Source organism: Octopus bimaculoides, chromosome 26 (genome assembly GCF_046866305.1).
Source record: "Octopus bimaculoides isolate indiv1 chromosome 26, ASM4686630v1, whole genome shotgun sequence".
In the NCBI taxonomy this organism is placed as follows: domain Eukaryota; kingdom Metazoa; phylum Mollusca; class Cephalopoda; order Octopoda; family Octopodidae; genus Octopus; species Octopus bimaculoides.
Window position 1 is genome coordinate 9787617 of NC_142953.1, and position 17221 is coordinate 9804837.

At 36.0% G+C, this 17221-nt stretch overlaps 1 protein-coding gene across 4 annotated transcripts in view; it reads right to left on the reverse strand.

Moving 5' to 3' along the window:
* The window catches only part of LOC106868878 (uncharacterized), a 702504-nt gene that overhangs the window by 599168 nt on the left and 86115 nt on the right, over positions 1 to 17221 (reverse strand). The gene's annotated exons all lie outside the window — the stretch shown is intronic.

Genomic DNA, 17221 nt, shown 5'->3' on the forward strand with positions numbered 1-17221 from the left:
AGGAAATAGTAAAAAAAATAATAAAAAGCTCGAGATTCTCGAAGATAGATTCAGTTAAAAATTCTTTAATTATCAAGAGTATAACGAACCAAAACAACATTGATTGAATTAACTGCAAAGAAATGCCAACAGAATTAAATTAATAGTTTTATTTTTATTTGTATTTTTGTTTTCTTTTTTTTCTTTTCTTTCCTTTTTTTTTCTCTTTTTCATTTTTTTTTTTCACCCTTCCCTTCCACTCGAATTCAACACAAAATAATTACATTGTTTATTTGTTTGCATATGAGAGAAAATATAAAGAAATTTTAAAAAATATTGAAACATATGGATGTTATGAAATTAATCAAAATTTACAAACACCACGAAATATAAAAAAAGATAAATAAATAAAAAGACAAAAACAAAAATCAATACTGTGCTACAAAAAAAAAAAATGAAAGAGAAAAACTGAAATTAATAAATTAGAGAGAGAAAAAAATAATGAATATTCTCTACTGCTTTACTTTCAATAATTTCAACCAAAGTTCTTTTCAACCGATTCTAATTCCAGACACAATTTAACCTTGACAAATGAATGACTTGATATGTGTATATTTCTATCAGAGTGCGGTCTAGAAGTGTTAGCACTAGGCTTCCAACGAAAATAGGATTTTCTTACAAAAGGAGTGGGAAAAGAAACAACAGGAAAGGAAACGGTGGAGAGAGGAAAAGAAAAATTGAGAGACAGACTGACTGACAGAGAGATGGACAGACAGAGAGAAAATGTTTCTGCAGTGCTAGGTAAGGAGACAGGCTGATTTGATAGAATGTCGAAAGCAATTTCAGTCAGCTAAAACAGTGGCCATAGAGGTATTGTAATGGTAGATATCTCTAAATGAATGCTTCAACCTATTTGTCAGAGTAGGCTTTTAGAAAATCTGATTTGATTAGGTCATAGCAAGCGCATAACCTATTGGTCCAGTATGTTATCAGTAAGTTCCGAATATGAATGGATCAATTAGACATGAAGTTATCAACTGTGTGCCAACGACATTATCAGTGTATTAACAAGAGACAGCTCATTAGCACCTTTTCTGCTTAGGGGAGGTAGTGAGAGGAGGAGACAAGTGAATGATGGCAGCCATAATAATAATTTTAGCTCTTTCCCCCCCCACCCCCCACCTCTCTCTCATTCCTATAAGACAGAGGAAGAGTCAAGAGCCTGCAAGTTAAATGTCATTTGACTGCATTCTACTGCCATCTGTCAGCTTGTCTCGGAAGTAAATCAAAAAAGGAGAGGGGACTGAGCCAATCTTTGATGTGAAAACTGTACAGTAAAGCAGCAGTGTAAGACTGCGCTACTTGTCATCTATGAGTGATGGCAGGAGTAGACGAGAGAGAGAAACATGTTTACATGTAGCAATAATAACTGAAATATCTTTTTCTTTTTTTTTTATTTACTTATTTACTTGTTCGTTTTTTGTATTGTTGGTTTGTTTGTTTGCTTTTAAATCTTGTCATGATTGAAATATTTGGAAAAACAAAACCCGAAAACACACACACACACACACACACAAAAAACCCCAAAAAAAAACAAACAAACATGGAACAATGACAAGTTTCTTTAAACAAAGATTTCTAAACATGTTGAAAATATTCAATATTAAAATCATCAGAGAATATGTAGCAATTTTAATAATGGCTTAGACAAAGTGGCATTTATTGTTGGTTGGGAGAGGGAGAGAGGCTGTGTTAAGTCAATGAACAGGAGTAGACATTAAAATCGCATAGAACCATGTATAAAGCAGTAAAGTACACACACACACATGCATAAACGTACTCATTAAACAAGCACATACAAACTGAAAGCATTGTGCCTTCTAAAAGTTAATGTGTCTAAAAGAAAGTGTAATTCCAAGACAAATATTTATGTTAAGACAACAAGTTCCTTTAAGGAATGTCTTTAAATAGTGAAAAGAAATTTAAGCCTTTCATATACATACATACACATATATACACACACACACACACACACTGTCACTCCATTGGTTACAACGACAAGTGTTCCAGTTGATCTGATCAACGGAACAGCCTGCTTGTGAAATTAACATGCAAGTGGCTGAGCACTCCACAGACATTTGTACCCTTAATATAGTTGTCAAGGAGATTCAACCTGACACAGAATCTGACAAGACTTGCTCTTTGAAATACAGGTACAACTTATTATTTTTGCCAGCTGAGTGGACTGGAGCAATGTGAAATAAAGTGTCTTGCTCAAGGAGATAATGCACCACCGGGAATTGAACTGACAACCTTACAATTGTGAGCCAACCACAAAACCACACACACACAGTGTATCATCGATTTGAGAGCACAATTATTTAGGATCCCTAAGTGGCCCAAGCTTTAACTAAATATCCTCTCTTTTTTTCAGCTCCAACACAAGCTTCAAATGTAACGTCATCTTATTCTCTTACTGTTACAACAGTCACAGCTCTGCTCCTCAGTACAAGTTAGTTTCACATCATGTCTACCAGCAGACACATGGCATACTCATTCCTTGTCACCTATACCCCACACTAAGCACTGCCAATCATTTCTCTCCAGAACATTAACTTTCAAGAATTTCTTACTTTTCTGTTTGTATGCCCCAGTCTCACCTCCACCAAATGTTATCTTACAGATATTCAAACAAAACTTCGACCATTTCAATCTCATCAATGTGAGGCACGGAAAAGACTGTAATCATCATGGGGCAGTGCCCTTATTTCCTGACACTTAAAATAGATAAATAAATCCAAACATCTTCAAAGACAATGATTACCAAAGATGACCGAATATGAAATGCAGTCTATGGATTATTCTGTCATTGGGCAGGACACTTTATTCAATATTTTACCAACTCACCCAGCTTAACCATTTAGCTTTTAAACTAACTGTACCCAGCTCAAATATTTCACTTGTTTTGTTTTCAGACTGACCAGATGCAGCCTTTCACACCTATCCTGCAAAATCATTCAAAAAATAAACAATCACATCATCAAAATCTTGAAGCAATGATAAAGCATGATTGATTAAAAACAATTTAAATAAATAAGCATTATATTTGATGGGGTAATCTGAATGTTGATGGTTAATAGGAATATACCAGCTACCATTTTGCAGTGAAAAATTGTTGTATGAGGACAATATTCTATCCAGAGTGAACTTAAATCTGCCACCCATTTAATGATGGAGTTAGAAGTTTTTACAAACCCCAGAATATCTTGAAGAAATTCCCCAATTCTCTCTCTCCCCACCCATCAACTGAATACTTATTTCTAAAATATTCAGGAGTAATGATAAACTAGTATCTTGTAATTATCTAAGAATTAAATCCAGAAGCCAAAAGTAAATGCTGTTTCTACAGATCTTTGTTATTCTTACTGCAAGCATATTCATGAGGAACAATAAGCAAACTTAAAAATAAAATGCACATGTACACACATGCAGAAAACCAAAATGAAGCACTATCTCAGGAGATCCTCTCATGATTTATAAAAGGATTAACTTTTAAACAGAAGACATTCAAGAGTGATGATAAAATAGTTTCATCCTTACAATAAATGTAGATTGCTCGGCTAAAATGTAGGCCACTTTCAAATTCATAGACAATGAAAAGAAGACAGGACTGCAAAAATGCTGGAGATAAATTGATATCTGGTGAATACCTGCTTGACCAGAGCTAGTATAGATCGGTCTTTGCCTTGGACAGACCAATATCATGTCTTTTTAGATTTAACCGAACCATGTGTTGTCATCCACTTCCACACATGTACATGAGATTCAAGTGGCATAGCTATCTAATGTAATCAATACCTCACTTAAATGCAGCACACAAACACACACAATATATATATATATATATATATATACACACAAGAGAGAGAGAGAGATATGAGATACAGATAGAAATATAGATATAGACTGATAATTATTTTTGTATTATTGGCAGATGTTTTAATGATCACTGTACAAAGACCACTTCAAACTCTTCTATGAAATGAGTGCTTTCACATGTTGGGTTTTATCCATACAGTGTGTGTGTGTGTGCACACACACACATACATATGTATACAAACATACACAAACATGTTTGAGTTCACAAATGAGAAAATAAAACTCAATACATAAAGCAGTGTGTATGTGCATGCATATATGTGCACATACACAAACATACTTTTTCTTTTATGGTTTAAGTCATTGGACTCTGGCCATACTCGACAACATCTATAGTCAATTACATCAACCTAGGTACTTAGTTAATCTACCTGTATTTGTTTTCCCCACCTCAGACTATACATATCACATACACACGTGTGTGTGATACTCATAACTAAATAAATAAATATATAAACAAACTATCTTTAGATCTATATAGTACATACAGCTAACAATTTTCTCCCCAGATTTTACACATCTCTCACATTCACAGTCGCCGACACACCCATCATAATATAACTGGCCTTTAAGCAAATATGTTCAGAGAACCAACAAGAAGCATTTTTTTTTCTTAACTCTCACACACCCACACTCTCTCTTTCTCTCTCTCTCTCTCTCTCTCTCTCTCTCTCTCTCTCTCTCCCTCTCACGCTCAAAATGAAGTCTAAGTGCCTAAAAAGCGAAGGAGATAGGGAGGAAAGATAAGCCTAATGTATGTCAATGAAGTCAGAGTAAACAGGATTCTTCAACATTGTTTTGCTGCTGGTGATAAGAATCAGTAGTAGTAGTAGTAGTAGTAGTAGTAGTAGTAGTAATAGTAGTAGTAGTAGTAGTAATAGTAGACAGTACTGCAGCGAAGTATAAAAGGAAACAGCACTATTAAAACAATAAGCCTGATAAAATAACCAGAAAAAAAAAAAAAAGAGTTTTCCAATCAATAGGTGCAGGTGAGGCTGTGTGGTAGGAAGTTTACTTCCCAATGACACGGTTCCAGGTTCAGTCCAACTGCTTGGCACCTTGGGCACGTGTCTTGGATTGACCAAAGCCTTGTGAGTGGATTTCGTAAATGAAAACTGAAAGAAACCCGTTGTACACACGCACATATATATATATACGTATGTATATGTGTGTGTGCGTGTGCATATATATATATATATATATATATATATATATATATATATATATATATGCATGCATATGTGTATATCTGTTTTTGCATCTGCATTTGTCCCCCGCCACTGCTTGACAACCAGGGTTGGTGTATTGACATCCCCCATAACTTAGTGGCTCAGAAAAAGACAATAGGAATAAGTACTAAGCTTAAAAAGATAAGTGCTGAGGTTGATTTGTTTGACTAAAACACTTCAAGGCAATGCCCCAGCATGGCCACAGTTTAAAGACTGAGATGAGTACAAAAAAAAAAAAATGTGAGAAGATGGAAGTTTGTGCCAGATTTTGACATTGCAACACCTTGGATGTTAATATGCAGCATTATTAAAGGGCATTTTTTCTACTTTTACCCATATGTGTGCGCGCGTGCGTGTGTGTGTGTATGTGTGCGCATGCGTGCACACGAGTACACACACACATCATCAATCACTGTTTGCAAGAATTAAAACAGATCACATATTGACCCTGGAGGATGTGCTATTTTATTTATTTAACTGGTTGCTAAGTGACAATACTGTCACTGTAGAGATAACAGCTTATCTTCCTGTCTTAGACTAATGAAACAGGTGGTCACTTAAGATGTTATAATCAGAGGAAGGTGGACAATAAATGCCAAAGACTTCTAACTGGTGTACACTATTTACTAGCAACAGAGGCAGTATTAATACCAAGAGTTACTATTCATCTCTACTATAGTAGTTACCATGAGAGAAACTCTCATACTGCTTTTGGTGCAAAATGCACTCTTGTTTGTATTATTCTATCAATCACTTTTACTGAACCACTAAGTACACAAACACAGACACAAAACACACAGCTTTGGTTGGCCTAAGGCTATAGAAGACACTTGCTCGAGGTGCCACACAGTGGGACTGAACCTGGAACCATGTGGTTCAGAAGCAAACTTCTTACCACACAGCCATGCCTGTGCTTATCAATAAATAAACCAATATATATATATATATATATATATATATATACACACACACACACATGTGTGCGTGTGTATATAGATAAGGTTTTGTGCAAATTGTAGTCTATTTGTCTACCAATTTCCATTCACAAAGCCTAGGACAACCTGAAACTATGAAAGAAGAAACTTAGCCAAGGAGCGAACTGCACACACACACACACACACACACACACACACACACACACACACACCCACACCCACACCCACACGAGACATATTCTAGTGATATAATGAAGATAAACACATGGAGTCTGCCTCACTAACTCTACACAATGAAACTACAACGGAATATTTAAGATGATACATGATGACACAACCTCAAAGTAAGTGATTTTAATTTCAAGTACAAATCAATACAAATAATAATTAGGATTTAACAAGCTTAACCACTTTACAGAAATAATTCCTCGCTTTATGTTGTAATCTGTCACTGGATGAGAGAGTGCCATGGGGGGAAGGTTTACATTAAATCTTTTTTACTCTACTTCCTTTGTACATTCAATATTACAGCTTAGGCCAAAAAACCAGTGATCCTCATTGTTTGCAAATAAAATGGTTTAAATGCCACCACAGTCAACAGAGTTAGTTAAACATTAAATGCCTAAATCAAACTGTCATCCATCATTGTTGGCGTGATATTCCTATTCAGTATATTAGAATACATTGTACAGGCAAAATTAAGATATGAGCGAATAAGATATTAATTAGATTGATACCATAGATTATCTGTTTGTTTTATTGAATAAGACACTTGACGTTACCATTCTTTCAGGTTCACCTAGCACCAATATTTGTGTGGGAATTAAATTACATGGACTAGAATAACATTCTACGCAAAGTATAATTTCAGCATTACAAAAAGAAATACATATATATATATGAGCTAAACTATGGTTATATCTTATCTTTTACTGGTTTCAGCCATTTAACTGTGGCCATGCTGGAGCACTGCTTTGAAGGGTTTAATTAAACAAACTGATTCCGGTGCTTTAGAAAAGAATTAGCTATTAACTTTGAAACTACAAATTGCCAAAATGTTAAAAGATAAAAAAAAATTTTTTTTTTTTTTAATCACCAAAAAACATCCATCAGAGACAAGCTAAGAAATTAAGAAATACTGAAAATACTTATTTCAAGCTAAAATGCTTTGATAAGTTGATTGAAGAAATAATCAATAATTATTAGATACAGAGAAAGAGGATTTTCAACATCAATAGCAACACAAGAGTGGAAGGTTTTGAGTAGAAACTTATATATATGTATACATGTATATATATATATATATATATATGTATACATGTATATATATATATATATATATATATATATATATATATATATATATATGTATACATGTATACATGTATATATATATATATATATATATATATATATATATATATGTATACATGTATATATTATATATACTCTTTTACTTGTTTCAGTCATTTGACTGTGGCCATGCTGGAGCACCGCCTTTAGTCGAGAAGATCGACCCCAGGACTTATTCTTTGTAAGCCTAGTACTTATTCTATCGGTCTCTTTTGCCGAACCTCTAAGTTACGGGAACATAAACACACCAACATTGGTTGTCAAGCGATGGTGTGTGTGGGGGGGGGGGACAAACAGACACACACTATATATATATATATATATATATATATATATATATATATACGATGAACTTCTTTCAGTTTCCGTCTACCAAATCCACTTACAAGGCTTTGGTCAGCCCGAGGATATGTAGAAGACATTTGCCCAAGGTGCCACGCAGTGGGACTGAACCCGGAGCTATGTGGCTGGTAAGCAAGCTACTTACCAAACAGCCACTCCTGCGCCTGTATATTTTTGAATAAGAACCTTTGGGTTACACTTCAGAAACCAGCTGAAATCTCCCCCAAATACTTGATTATTTTCAAATTGAATTGAACTGAAACAATTACATATTTTCATTTGGAATATGGTTGGAACAGGGTTAAAAGATTTCATCATCCTGATTTATAATGAAATGTGTGAAAATGAAGTAGTTTGTTAAGTGAAACAGCTTGAGCATAAACAAAAAACATGATAATTTCAACAAGTTTGCCACTCATGATGTCTTTGTCTTTGTTACTTCCTGTATAGCTAGATGATCGCTGTTGATGGTGGTGGTGGTGGTGGTGGTGGTGGTGGTGGTGATGGTTTAAAAGACTTAGGGAATAAACACAAAAGCAGCAGCAGCAGCGGCGGAGGCAGTGGAATCGGAGTAATAAACAGTTTGTGTTATAAATCTATAACATGTCTACTAATTGAATTGAAAGAAGTTTTTTTGAAAATGTCACCTTTGAATAGCTGGTGTCTCTCTACTGACTAATAAGTGGATTTGTGAAGAAGAGAGAATAAGAGGAGAGAGGTGAGGGAGGAATATTATAATCATCTCAGCCCCCCACACACACACACACACACCTTTCCCCACCATTGCCATAGCAGAGGAGAGGTGAAAAAGTGAGAGGAAGAAAGAAACAGAAAGTATGTGTGAGAGTGTGTGTGTGAGTGTGTGTGTGTGTGTGTGTGTGTTATAGCTGAAGATATTTTTGGCATTTCCATGGATGAGAATTTACTGGTGCACTGAAGAACACCTAGATACACACACACACACACACACACACACACGCACACACACACACACACACGCACACACACACACACACTATTAAGAATGGATATGAGGAAACTCAGAGTAAGTGAGAGAGTGAAGCCCCAATGCTGAGTATCGGAATAACACACACGCACACATAGACTATAAAGAATGAATAAGAGGAAGCTCACAGAAATGACAGAGTGAAGCCCCAATGTTGAATATATAGGAATAAACTTTACTAGACGATTTGAGTACATTTTTCTCTCTTTTCTGTGTGTGTGTGTGTGTGTGTGTGTGGTTAATAAATTTGCATCACAATCACAAGGTCTCCGATTCAAACTTACTGCGTGGTATCTTGGGAAAATTTCATTTTCTCTAGCCTCAGGTCAACACTTACCTTGTGAGTGAAACTGGGGTTGATAGAAACTATAGAAATCCACTGGATGGATGGGGGGGGGGTGTACCTCCAATCCAAAAGGCACAACCTTGTCTCACCCAGTGTTACATTGATTCTTCCTGAAAATTACATGATGGGCACACATGTCTGTGGGCTACTCAGCCACTTACTAATTCAATGAGAAGGGAGTTCAATTGGATCAAACGACTGAATATTCATCATCGAAACTAATAGAGATACACAAACATACACGTGTATGTAATAGGCACAGGCATGACTGTGTGGTTAAGTTCATTTCCCATCCTCATAGTTTGGGATCCAGCCTCAGTGCATGGCAACCCAGGCAAGTATCTTCTACTGTACCTGCAGGCTAACCAAAGTGCCTTGTGAATGAATTTGGCAGACAGAAACTGAAAGAGGTCCATCATGTATATGTACGCACCTGTGTGTCTATGAACAAACGTGCACACACAGAGGTGCAGACATGATTGTGTGGTAAGAAGGTACAGGCATGGCCATGTCGTAAGTAGTTTGCTTCTCAACCACATGGCTCAAGGTTCAGTCCCACTGTGTGACACCTTGAGCTGGTTGTCTTGGAAATAGACAGAAACTGAAAGAAGTCTGTCATTTGTATATATGCGTATATCTATGTGTATGTGTGTTTGTATTTGTTTCCCACCACCACTTGGCAACCAGTGTTGGCTCGTTTACATCCCTGTGATTTAGCAGGTCAGCTAAAGAGACCGACAGAATAAGTAACAGACTTAAAACAAAAACCAAAACGTACTGGAGTTGATTTGTTCAACTAAAACCCTTCAGGGCGGTGCTCCAGCATGGCTGCAGTCCAATGACTGAAACAAATAAAAATTAAAAGACGTGTGTGTGTGTGTGTGTGTGTGCGTGCACACACATGTGCATGTTTTCTAGTCTTGACATCATGGGATAGTTATTTTTATTTTTTTATTTATTTTTTTTTTATTGCTCACAAGGGGCTAAACATAGAGCGGACAAACAAGGGATTAAGTCGATTACATCGACCCCAGTGAGTAACTGGTACTTAATTTATCGACCCCGAAAGGATGAAAGGCTAAGTCGACCTCGGCGGAATTTGAACTCAGAACGTAACGGCAGACGAAATACCGTTTCTGCCAGCTTGCTGTCATATCATGGAATAGTTATACATGAGCATTGCAATCACAGAAGCAAAATCCCTCATTTCTAGTCTCTTGTGAAAACATGTCCAACCATGAATGACGATGTGCACACATATGCATGTATAATATGTGCACAATTGTATATAGAACTGGGATGCACAGCCATGAAAGGATTCATAAAATGAAGGCAATGGTCATCAGTGGATTCCATTTGACAACCATAATAAAAATGTGCACCGATAAATTGTGTGTGTGTGCACATGTGTGTGTGTGTGTGTGTATGAATAAATGCAGGAAGTTAGAAATAATAAAGCTGTGAGATGAAAGCCATCAACAGTAGTTTCTAATGGAACATCTATCTAGCCTAGCAAATGTTTCAACATAACAACAACACAACTTGACAGCAATATATTAACTGGAACAACAGAAAACAAACAAACAAAAAAAAAAAACTACAACTTGATAAGCAACAAACAAACCTTATTTCACCAACAGAAAACCCCCAACAGAAAACACACACACACAGGGATAGGTTTTATTTTATAATGCATATTATCATTATTATTATTATTATTATCATTATTGTTATTATTTTCTTCTGTGTGCGTGTTTGATTTATATTTTTCCATTTTTTTAAAAATCAATATACAATAAGTGAAATATTATATTACAATCACTAAAACTTTTCTCATACATCAAAACTGACAAAAAGTATTTGCTTTTTAAAGAATTGTCCATTTTTTCTATGATTAAGTGGCTTAGCCTTCCTCTCCCCCCACCCTCCCTTTCCCTCTCATGTGCATCTTGCTTTTTCCTCTCTTCTTGCTCTCCATATTTTTTGTTCATACACACACAAATCTATATAGCATATACATACATAGCCACATATGTATACATAGACACACATACATATATATGGATGGATGGAGATTATATATATATGTATATGTGTGTGTGTGTGTGTGTGTGTGTGTGTGTGTGTGTGTGTGTGTGTGTATATAAATTATATAAGGAAATATATATGGATACATACAGATATTTATATGTATATTCATATAAATGCATATGTGAATACATAAATACACACAACACATATATGACTACACACACACACACACACATGCAAGAAGACCACAAACACATGCACACCATACTCAAGTCCATTAGCAAGAGCTTTTGGAGATGCAAAAAGACCAAAGAAAGGTGACCGACTGGTTTAGTTCCATGGGTTATTTCCAACATGTTGATAAACTGACAGATTACAAGTGAAAATAAATACAGATGTAGAAGAATGTCAGAAAATCTGTCAGACCGCTGTCTAGGAAGAGGCAACTGGATAGGCCAAGTAAATCTCACAGATTTTCTATGGAACTTCCATTGTTTGGAAAGAAAATAAAAGATATAAAATAATAATAATAAAAAAATGGTGTGGGGGGGGAGGTGAATGTCGGTAGATGACTAGAAAGGAGAACAGCAACAAAAATAGAGAGGAAAGAAATAAAGAGAGAAACAAACAAAGGAAGGAGAAAAAAAACATGCAAATATGCCGCATTTAAGAAACCGGTGAGTTGTGAATCAGCAACGAAGGAAATATTGACACTTATTGAAAAGGGGCCAAAAAGAACAGCAAATCTCTGAAAATTACATGAGTTTTTACAAGTCAAGCAAGCTAAGTAAAGATGTCACTTGTAAAGAAACATAGATTGGTGCATTATGTGTATTATGTAACATGTGTTAAACATGTTCTGTATATATCCATATATATGTGTGTGTGTGTGTGTGTGTGTGTGTGTGTGTGTGTGTAGAAGAGAGGTAGACAGACAGAATGGTGTAGTTTGTTAGCTCATTAAGATAGGAGTCTTGTTTTGTGTTGTCTCATATTGAATTTCTTTAAAATAGCGAATACTGAAAATTAAAATATAATTTATTTGCAAAGCACCTCGTCGTTTTGTAGACAAGAGTTTTATGTTCTGCAAAGTAACAACGCAAGAAAAAAAGAAGAAGAAAACAAGATAGAAAAAAAAAATAAAAAGAAAAGAAAGCAAAATGTAAAGAAATTTTGGCAAGGGAGAATAAATAATCCAGTCTGCACTATAAATTAACTACCTCAACAGAGAGAAAGAAACTATATGCCTCGAACTCGATATAATGGAAGGAAAAGAGTTCTTGTGAATGTTAACATTGATTTATGCGAGAAGCAGCAAGTACCTCTTGCATACAGATTACATTGTTAATGCCAGATAACGCCTAATTTGTTTTCTTAGGAAACTATGTCAAATGTCACTGCTCGCTTTATTTCAACTTGAATATGAAAATTATTTCTAAAATGTGTTTTTATTGTTACAGGGCAGATATATATACATATATATATAAATATCACTTACACATATAATATACACACACACATAAATGTTACATATGTGTATATATATACATATACACAATATATATACATGCACATGCATATTACATGTGTAAGTATACATACACATGTATACATGTATGTATATATGTACACATGTAAAATGTATATATGTATACATATACACATGTACGTATATATATATATATATATATATATACATACACACACACACATTACGTGTGTGCATATATATATACACATACATATCTACCTATCTATCTATCTATATATATATATATATAAACATATATAAACACACACACATATATCTACATATACAATATAATATAATTTTCTAATATAAGTACAAGGCCTGAATTTTTGGGGAAAAGGGGCTAATTGATTACATCAACCTCACTGCTTAATTGGTATATATTTCATCAACTCCAAAAAGATGAAAGGCAAAGTTGACCTCATTGGAATTTGAACTCACACACACAGACCTAAACCTCTCTACTGCCATTAATAAGAATTAAATCTCTTCACAATCACACCTTTTATCTTTTACTCATTTCAGACATTAGACTGTAGCCATGCTGTAGCACAGCCTGGAAGCATTTTCATTGAGCAAATCAGCCCCAGTACTTATTTTTTATCTTTCAAAGCCTGGTACTTATTCCACCAGTCTCTTTTGCTGAACCACTAAGTTACAGGTATGTAAAGTCACCAGTTGTCAAGCAGTGGTGGTTGATATGAAGATATACACACAGATTTATATATGGTTAATTTCTTTCAGTTTCTGTCTACCAAATCCACTTGCAAGGCTTTGGTTGGCTCATGGCTATAGAAAACAGTTGCCCAAGGTGACACAGTGGGACTGAACCTGGAACTATGTGGTTGGGAAGCAAGCTTCTTGTTTCATTATTGCCCACAGGGGGCTAAACATAGAGGGGACAAACAAGGACAGACAAAGGGATTAAGTCGATTACATCGACCCCAGTGCATAACTAGTACTTAATTTATCAACCCCAAAAGGATGAAAGGCAAAGTCGACCTCGGCGGAATTTGAACTCAGAGCATGACAGCAGACGAAATACCGCTAAGCATTTCGCCCGGTGTGCTAACGGTTCTGCCAGCTCGCAGCTTCTTACCACACAACCATACCTGTGCCTATGTCTTCTTTTTGTTTTTGTTTTTTTTTTAAAAAAAGATGGTCGATACAATCCTAGAAGGTGGTCATGGTTGGAAAACTTCTGATGTAGTACAGAGAGATGATTTGGGATGTAACAATAGTAACAGCATAGTTTACAAAGAATAAAAGGTTTCACTAGCAGAGAGAGAGAGAGAGAGAGAGAGAAAGAGAGAAAGAGAGAGAAAGAGAGAGAGACTTGAGCAGATTTCTCATCTAATTTGAAAACTGTATTCAAAATGAAGAGGAAAGCAACACAACTTAGAAGAAGATGGTTAAAAGCTACACAGTCCATTAAGGTTATTGGTCTGTTGCTGTAAATTAAACAGCTTTCAACAATGTTATCTGCACGCAGAAATAATCATGTGTTCTCATTGTTGCTATAGTTACTACATCAAAGAAATTACAAGCTTTCCATTTAGCCTAATTAGATGTAGTGAGCCAGAACAAAGACTCGGTAGTGAAGCACCAGCACATCACCAAAGGCACACTTCTCAGACATTTTCTGTTGCTCTGATTTCAAATCCAACTACAGTGAATCTTAGAGCCATACATTTATAAGGCATCACTAAAATACAATTCCTTTGATTAAACTCAGTGGACTAATTCCTGTCGGAAGATGATGGGAGGGGGCGGGGGCTACAATCACATCAAGGTTTTATTAATGGCAATAGAGAAGACAAGGTGGTGCCAAGCTAACTAGCTCACGACACATTATGTGGAGCTTAAAGTCAGTAGTTTATAGACCGCTTGGCACATTGCTTGCTTGTTGAGCGCATAAGGCTTGAACTACCCCTTGCAGTCTCGCCAGCCAGATGGTATGCTGGCATGGGGAGTAACCAGCTGAAATACTTAGTTATTTGCTGCATTTAAACTGGCCATATCAGGCCCAAATAGTTCTACATGTTTTATGTTCAAACTGATCAAAATTCGGCATCTCTAACCTACCATACAATGTCATTCTAAAAATATATTATCACTTCATTGAAATCTAAAAGCAGCAAGATAATGCATGATTAATTCAAACCAGTTTGTATAAATACGCTTCATGTTTGACAGAATAATTTATACATGAAAGGGTCAAAGACTTCCCAACCATATTGCCATTTTTTGCCAATGAGAGGAGGCAGAATGCACAGAGCCAAAACATATATAGAACAAGGCATCTCTTTCAATGCTCTAATTTCCCACCAATCTACTACCCTAAATGGAATTTCATCCTGAAAGAGTGAAAGGCTAAGTTGACCAAGGAGTGGCTTCGTGGTAAGTAGCTTGCTAACGAACCACATGGTTCCGGGTTCAGGCTGTGTGGTAAGACACTTGCCTCCCAACCATAAGATTCCAGGCTCAGTCTCACTGTGTGACACCATGGGCAAATGTCTTCTACTGTAGCCTTGAGCTGACAAAAGCCATGTGAGGGGATTTGGGAGACAGAAACTGAAAGAAGCCTATTGTGTGTGTGTGTGTGTATATATATATATCTGTGTGACTTTGGGTCTAAGCTTGTTCCCCCTATCACTTCTTGACAACCAGCACTAAGTTACATCCATGTAACTTAGCAGTGTGGTAAAAGTGACTGAGAAAATAAGTACCAGGCTTTAAAAATTAAAAAAAGTCCTGAGGTCGATTTCTACAGTTAAGAACTTTCAAGGCGGTAGTCACAGTCAGATAGACAACTGAAACAAGAATACAATACCCAGGCCGGTTTATGGCTTATTCGTTGTGGTTTCTGCACCCATTAACTGGTGACACAACAAACTTGAAATGTTTATCTAAGAGAGAACAGAAACCACCTTAAAAAAAATTAGACAGAGCAACTCAGGTATGAAAGGCCAGAGGGGGGAGGGAGAGTTTCTCTGTCACAAAAGTGTGGTTAGATGTAGAGGAATGTGAAACCTGAGTAGAACTGTATACAAAGCTACACATATCTAAGGAACAGGAACACAATTGAAGGCAACTAATACCATAAAAGAATTATATGACAGATTCCAAGATTGTTCTTAGGAAGGCAACATTACCTGGGTTAAAAAGGCTGAGAAAATTTACAACAAAAGAAAGACATTAAGGGTTAGCTCTGGCTAAATTTAACTTGAGGAATTGAAGCAGAAAATGTCATAAAATAATACTTTTGATGAGTGAGGAGGGCCCGGGGGGGGGGGGGGACCAACTCATAATAATCTAGAGTTAGTCATTTAGTTCAAGCAATCCACAGCCATAAAAATTGTTTGGTCTTGGTTGATAGGAGAGAGATTAAAGTAATGTTTATCATATTACTGTAGGTAGAGAGGGGGTGAGAGATAACGAGGGCGAGAGAGAGAGAGAGAAAGAGAGAGAGAGAGACAGCACAACAGGAGAGAGAGTTAATGTGAGAGAGAAGAGTGACAGTGGAAATAGAGAAAACTGGTATGAGAGAGAAAAGAACTGGGAAGAGAGAGAGAGGGGGAGAGAGAGAGAGAGAGAGTGGCAGCCAGAAAAAGAAAACTAGTATGAGAGAGAGAGAGAGAGAGAGAGAGAGAGAGAGAGAGAGAGAGAGAGAGAGAGAGAGGGTTAGAAAAAGAGCTTGCTGCTGTGATTTTAACTAAAATTAAGGCAGGTAATGGGTCACAAGTGGCATGTGACTTTTCATATGGCACATGTCATGATTATATAAACTCTTAGGTAAAAACTCATAACTTGTCACAGTAAACTATTAATTTGAATTTCTCCTCTTCCCCATTCAAACATGCTTCAAGGTTCGGTATAAAGCTGGATGGCTCTTTGCATTATCAACATATACACAAGGTTCATTGAAAAATTCTTTTAGTGGTGCAGACCTATTTATGATGAGCAGCATCATGAAAGACCACTGCTAAAACAGGTTGTCTCATACCTGTTGTAAAGCAATTAATGAATTCAGTGTTCTAACTTTTTTTATTTTTGGTTTGTTTTTTTTTTGTTACTATATTTCTGTTGAAAGTCACTGCTTTTGTTCCTATCAATGTTAAAGATAATGAAGAATTTAGCAAAATAATGTCATTATTAATAAACTGGTGGTTTGAAAGTAATTAACACGAAATTTTGATGCAAAGGTTTTTTAATTTAGACCAATTTAAACAAGGAAGTTTGCATTACTCATGTTCCATGAGTTGGATGGTTTGACAAGATCCGATGATTCCAAAGACTACATTATGGCATGGTTTTTACAGAAGTATGTTCTTCCTCATGCTAAAAAGAAAACATGAGTGTTGTAATGAATATATTGCAAAAATACAGGTGTAACATGAAAGGTTAACTCTTCAAGTTTCTACTGACAATCACAGATGTTCAATGTGGGTACACTCTGCTACATGGCAGACACCTACACAATAGTCTACTTCTTGTGACACCTGTGCCAGCAGAATCTGACGAATTGAG